Genomic DNA, 7,316 nt, shown 5'->3' on the forward strand with positions numbered 1-7,316 from the left:
TCCAAAGCTCTGTTTTAAGGCCTATTTCGACGTTTTGAAGCCTAATACGGCCTTTGCGGGTAAAATTTCATCTTGGCCTTTTTTCTCGCCAAACCGCTCGGAATCGTTTGCAAATGACTTAGAACAGCTTATTAGGCCGTTCTACGTCGTTTCCAATGCAAATCCGACTTTTCGGCGACAAAAAATTTCAAAGTGATAATTTCGCTCCAAAGCTCTGTTTTAAGGCCTATTTCGACGTTTTGAAGCCTAATACGGCCTTTGCGGGTTAAATTTCATCTTGGCTTTTTTTCTCGCCAAACCGCTCGGAATCGTTTGCAAATGACTTAGAACAGCTTATTAGGCCGTTCTACGTCGTTTCCAATGCAAATCCGACTTTTCGGCAACAAAAACTTTCAAAGTGATAATTTCGCTCCAAAGCTCTGTTTTAAGGCCTATTTCGACGTTTTGAAGCCTAATACGGCCTTTGCGGGTAAAATTTCATCTTGGCTTTTTTTCTCGCCAAACCGCTCGGAATCGTTTGCAAATGACTTAGAACAGCTTATTAGGCCGTTCTACGTCGTTAACGAAGTACTTTTAGTCGAAAAAAATACTAACAAAAGTAATTAAAGTAATTAAAACTTTTGTTTTTGAGTAATTAAAAGTCGAAGTACTTTTAGTACGATGGTAGTGAATTACTGTACAATGTACTGTACTACGTATACGTATCTCCTTGTAGCAGAGCCGAACCCGCGTATAAAGTTACATCCTTCGCGTGGATGTAGGAAGTTTATAGGACGCGTATTCAGCTCTGCCATGAAAGAATGTGACAGATGATAACGTCAGCACCGCACCGTCAAAAGCTACTCACTGCTATGTCCGTCCACGCGTCTGTAGCCCTTGCCGAGTCGCTGTGCGGTTTCCGACTAGATCTAGGAACTGCGACTAGATGTATGTAAAGACGCCGGTATTTTATTATTGCAGCAGTATATAAAGATAAAGCGCTGCCGCGAACCTAAAACCGCCGACAACACCCCATGTCATCCTTAACGCGAAATCAAATCCCTGCGAACTTAAATGCATTCACAGTAACAAGACAGTGTACAGTTAGAGACCAATTCTTGTTGTGTACAGCATGCTGTCTGCCAAAGCGCAATGCTGTCTTTGGCAGGCGTGCGTCTCTTTAGGCTGACGACACGCCCCGCCCGTGACCTGCCGGGACTTCCCATACGATCGCTATCAATGTGACTGTCAAGGGAGACCATCTTCTTTTGTTAGTCAAAACAATTTCAGACATATTGACGATATTGTGCCTCTACATAGGAACTCATTTCTACCGTGTTTGCCGGATTTTTAGCGCAACTTTTTAGTCAACTTGTCAAGGATTTTTGAAAAAGTTGGTGCAGTTATCCGGCATTGGTGACAATGCGCCGTGCAGATATGCGGAGTCACTAACAATGCAGTGAATGGGAACCGGTTTGGGATTTTGGGATTCGGTGCAATTAAATGGAATGTGCGTTTATCCGAGGTACAATTAAGTGTCTTCTACTGTAGAGGGAATTTTTTTTTTTGCACGGGTGATTTTGCAACGTGAGGGAGATTGGCAAAGTATGATGCTCTCGCAAATGTTGCCTTCCTAAATGCAGTTAATATTTCGATTTGCCCAGGGGTCATTTTGGGACAGCCCACTTCTTGCATGAGGAGGAGTATGGGCGAAACATGCTGTATTTGCTCAGGGGCAAATGACGGCCTTTCTAGTTGTGCATGTTTTCATTTTAAGTGTTGGTTGTTTTCATTATGTACATAATGAAGGGAGGGTACAGCTTAATAGATCCTTTTTTTGTTCGTGTAAGTGATACAAAGCATTTCGGGTGTCTGCTTTAGTTCATGGCAAAGAGAAAACAAACACAGCCTTGATAGGGCACTTAGCTTTTAATGAAAATTAAAATTGAAATAGCCACACAACTGTCAAAATAGTTCAGGTAAATGCCAAGGTAACCAAATACACCGGGTCCTGCAGTTGTGGGGGCATCGTCTCTAATACTTAAAGTAAATGTCAAGGGAATGGAAATGGTAGACTGACTGCTGGGGCTACGCTCAGGTAGCTGGTACTGATACTGGTACTGCTGCTGTTGGTACTGCGGCGGGTGTGGTTGGTAAGGTTGTGCCTGCTGTTTATAATATAGATGCGGCTGCTGTGGATAATGCCGTGGCTCCAGGTACTGTTGTGGCTGTTGCTGCTGATACTGGGGCTGCAGAGGAGCCTGGCGGCACTGATTCACGTACTCTTGCGGGTTGCAGACCCCCCACACAGAGCTGGATGGTGCCTGGCCCCTCCATGTGTGTGGAGGCGGCTGGCACTGCTCTGAAGGTGTAAGGGCGGGGCCCACTACCGGGGGTGCAGAGCTTGACCTGACAGGGCTGCTGACATGTACAGTAGGCGCGCCGTCATCGGAGTCGTCATCTATTTTGCCAAGAATGTTCCAAATTGCAGCCTTGGCCACCTTGTACTTGTCCGCGGACATGGAAAGTAACGAACCCCTCACAAAGTTGGCAAAGTTAAGCTCTCCTGCTTAGGGAGGCAGGTTCAGCCAAGTGCTTCAGAAGTTGACCAGACTGAAGCAAATTCTCTTGGAGGGTTTTCAGGGTGGGATCATCATCCTGCTTGCGATTCTTTTTATTTTTGGTGGTGGTGGTGATGGTGGAAAGAGACCATTCCTCCTCCATGTCTTCACGGCCAGCTAGAGCAGCCGCTGCTTCCGCCTGCGCCAAGGTGTCATTCCCCTGCCCATCGAAGTCTACCATGACCTGCAATAATAGCAATGTATATTACCAACAAGAAAAGAACATGAAATGGAAAATTACACATGAATGTGATGAATGTCTGGTAAGAAATTGGCAATGATATCCATACTTACACTTCTCATTGGCTGTGACACGTGTCGAACCAGTGGCCACAAGAAGGCACAACTTGCAAAAATCCATTATTCCCTCTATGTGAGGTCCTTGGGCCCATCTCCGCTCTTCCTCTTGTGTATTCTTGTGAATATGTCCTTAATGGATCTCCATCAGCCTCTCAATTGGGCGGCTGTCTTCTCCAGCTCTCTCGCCTTTTCGTTCCAAAGAGCTTCTTTTAAATCTGTACGTTTGTAGCGGATCAGCTTACTGTTCCAGAGGATATCGTTCTCCTTGATCCATTCCACCAAAGCCTTTTCTAGCTCAGCATCTAGGGAGTAGCTGGTCTTCTTTGGTCTTAGGACAACAGACGACGCCTGAGGTGACCCCCCCCCTCCGTTTACTCTAAACGTCGCCCCCCACACCTACCCCCCTCCCTCCTCACCACACTCGTTTGCAGGTTCGTGACCAGGGGCGTGAGACTGGACAGCTTCGCCTGATGGGGCGGGGAGACTGTCTTCAGCACCATGGTCACCACAACCATCACGGTCACCTACAGCAGCAGGGGTGTTACACGCCTCAACGGGTGGTCCAGAATTAGACGAGCCACGGCCACGGCTAGCGCGGATGGAAGAGCCACGTTTCGGCCGGCGCCCCATGTTGTTCTCTCAGTCGAGTCTGAACTTGTAATGAAAGAAAAAGCAGGCAGCAGCTGCCGTTTCAACACACCTCACACCTGGCATGGGGCACGCTCGTAATTCGATTACCAGTTGTCGGAAGTGCGTCAGGCATGCGGTCGGCAGACGTTGTGGGCATTTGGAATGCGCTCAGCACACGCACCTGATGCGCAGCTATTCGCTGCAAGGGTTAAAGTATTGCGCACTTCATATGCAAATTACACGTTTCTCAAACGCATGGGATACGTTGAATTCGTTATCAACACGCCATATGTGCGCCGCGCATAACTAAAAAAACAGATATTTTGAGCGTACAACTGCGTATTGTCAAAATTCAACACGGAACTCACACGGAATGACTTATACACACAAGTGTGACAGGGGCTTAAGAATGCACGTGCGTGTGAAGTCGGCGCTCCGGCGGAGAGTGCACGCACCGCTGCCCGTACGATCTCACGACGTAGCCACGTAAATCATATGCAAAATGAGCAAATATATGCCGCAAATTGAAAAAAAAATATTTGGGAGAATAGATACTAATGTCGTTGAATAACAACGTTAATTCCAGAGTCAAAGAAGATATGAAAGAACAAAAATGAATCTATTATTTGGCATACCCTGCGTGATAAGTCATTTGTTCAACCTTCCTGGCCACGTAGAGTTCATAATAAACTGCCGTTTTTTGAAAAATCTAACGCTCGTATCAGTTTCCAGAGTATGTCATCCATATAATCAAATCAACATAGCCTAACTCCCGGAACAAACCAGGTGTCGGGGTCTATTCAGTAACTTGTTCCTTGCGTACGTGAATTACCCTTGCGCGAAAAAGTCGTCTCTGAAAACCTTTCTTAATGAATGAAGACCTTTATTGTACATGTTTGCCCCACTGGGCTAAGCACAGGTCACATGTTAACAACTATATACGTATTCATGAGTATATAAACATCTAGCATACTTTAGTGCTTTCGACTCCCTCTCGTTTCTTGGTAGTGTAGGAGGCTGCAGGCCTTGTTAGAGTTGGTTTATCGAAGGTTGTAAGAAATATGAATTTCTCTTTACTATTCAAGGTATCTGAAGTAGGGACTGAAAAGAATAATTCTATCGCTACTATACAAAGGACAGTCTACAATAAAATGTACTTCGTCTTCTACTTTACCTACACTACTTAGCCTATACTACAAAATTCTTTGCTCTAGAGGAGTGCGGTTATATCTTCCTGATTCGATTCGCAATTTGTGGCAACTTGTTCTTAGTTCTGTAACGGTTGATGTGTGACGTACATTTGCAATCTTTAGATATTCTTCTTCGAAATAGGAATGTTTTGATAATCTGTATGTTCGTAGTTTATTTTTTTGCATGTGCACCTTCCTTTATCATCGTTATGGATTTCGGATAGGAAGGTCTGAAAATGAATATCTTTCCCATTAAATGGCGTCAAAGGGATTGAAAAGCCAAGGGAACACAGACTCCTTCGAATTCCCGGCGAGCAATAAAAAAAAAGGAAGTAAGAAAACGGCAAATTAAAACAAAACAACCGGCGGCAACGTAGGCAAACTCTCGGTCTCGCTTTATGAAAGACGACATTTCTGAAAGGACAATGACGGTTCACCTGTTTAGCCTCCCTTGCAGGCTTTCTTGGCCGCGTCGGCGTTTTTACTTTTTGGGGAGCGCGCTGATTCGCGATTTTCAACTTATCGGAGACTTAAGCTGGGGAAATCGTATTGCCGAATTGGTCATGATGCAGCGTGTTTCGTGAGACGAAGGGAACAGATGGACTTGTCCTTTGAAAATTGAGGCACTATTTATTATATTATTATTGATAGTAAGCCTTCACATTCACAATATATCGATGGCATACAAAGGAGGTAGGGTGTACTAAATTTCAAGTCTTTTCAAGAGTTCACATTCATGATGTATAAAGTAGGGTATGCTAAATCTCAGGTCGTTTTAAGTTTTTGTGGCGTATCCAAGGCGAGAAAAAGGGGGAAATGGTTTAAAGTATGTTTTCAAGGGGTTACCCAAGGCTTACCACATGGTCTAATTGTTATGTGATGTTTCGCTTTGTTATACTTAAACAGCAAATGGCGCCGCCTTCCCCGGCTCTCATTCCTCTGCTTTGCTTTCGATGTTGTAGATACCGTGATGTTGTTTTAAAAGTCCACGTTTATTGATGGTGCATTGATGATGCGAATAGATAGATGTGAATAATCGGATACGGTGTCACGTATTTGACCACGTATTTAATCAAGATTAAACCTCCTTGATTTGACAAAACATTAGATCTCCACAATTTCAACAGGTCAGTGCCGTATCTACGCTTATGTCATAGCAAATATTTTGTAGGAAAAAGAAAAGAACTGATGCCGCTTGTTGTACCTTGATCTTATCATCAGCAAGGAGGCTTTATATAAACCTTCCTTGTTATCAGGAAGCTGAGTATTTGGTTTATCCTTTGTTCATGTTTTTTAAAGAAAGGTATTTCGAAAAACCCCTAGTAAGTCGCGAACGCTTCTTACGTCATCATCCGCGCACCAGCCACCGAATAGCCTCCCAGACAGAACATACACATGCGCGCTATAAAATAGTGCGACCAAACAGGGGACGTTTGATCCAATATTCACCACAACCATTTGAAAAACCAAGAACAAAATTTGCAAGTTTAAACTAATTTGTTTCAATGTTTTCATTTTTTGGCGGAGAAAGTTACACTTTTGTCGTTCTTTTGGAGTAATGCGGCATTCCAGACGTAAAAGCGCATTGATATAAGAGAAGTGCTTGCCTTCCGTCCTGTGCGGAGCTGTGACCAGTACAGGGCGGCCATTGTTAGGGGAAGGTGGGTGTTTGTTAGGGTCGAGTATTTTGTCTTCTTTTTGCCTCTAAAACGTTTACACGTATCCTGTGCTGTTGTTGCCTCGGTGATGAGTTAGTACACTTGAGTTCCGAGTTGTTGTCGGTGAGGTAAAACCAATAATTCCGACGTTGTTTATCGTATTTTTCGTGAGGGTCATGGCGGCTGTTTGAGGGGAAAATAATTTATCTGGCGGTAAAAGTGCCGGGAGGAATGTTTTTGAGCGACATTGTCGCCGGTGCCGGCATACCCCTGTAGACTAAATACCTAGTTGCATGCGCACATGTGCTCTTTCTCAAATACCTTGTCTGCTACATAGATGTAACCAGCACATTCGTTCGTTACACAGTAAGATTTTCGAATGTTGTGCAACGAGTTGCACTGAAACTAAAATGTGTATTTCTTTCACACACAGGTCAACCCGGATAATGACGTTGTTCAGCATGGGTCTGGTGGCCCGCCTGCAAGTGTTGCAAACCTCGTCAATATCTACAGCGAAATTCAACATGACCAGTTCCGTGAACAACAGACAGTGGCTGCTCCAACGAATATACTCATAACACAGTATAAACCTATTGGCAATAGCAGAACATCCAGCTTACTCAGGGTGCGTTAGTCAGGTCTATTACTAGTACAGCTGTCAAGCCTCTTGGAAACCCAGACTTCGGGGACTGTGCCTTTGGTACAGTGGGGGCTTGTTCAGCTTAGTTAGATGGGTTTGCTGGATGCCAAAGCCAAAAATAATTTCTTATGTTGCTTTTGTCCCCGTAGTTATTGTGTCCAACTCAATAATCACACTGCACTGAAATGGACATTGTAATACGTGTCAACTTCTATTCTAATTGGAGTATAATATGTACTTGAAATGTCCTGTTTCTTTTGTTAGGTTACCGTTCTTTTTGAACTTGAACCCTAAGCGT

Source organism: Branchiostoma lanceolatum, chromosome 12 (assembly GCF_035083965.1).
Source record: "Branchiostoma lanceolatum isolate klBraLanc5 chromosome 12, klBraLanc5.hap2, whole genome shotgun sequence".
Lineage (NCBI taxonomy): Eukaryota > Metazoa > Chordata > Leptocardii > Amphioxiformes > Branchiostomatidae > Branchiostoma > Branchiostoma lanceolatum.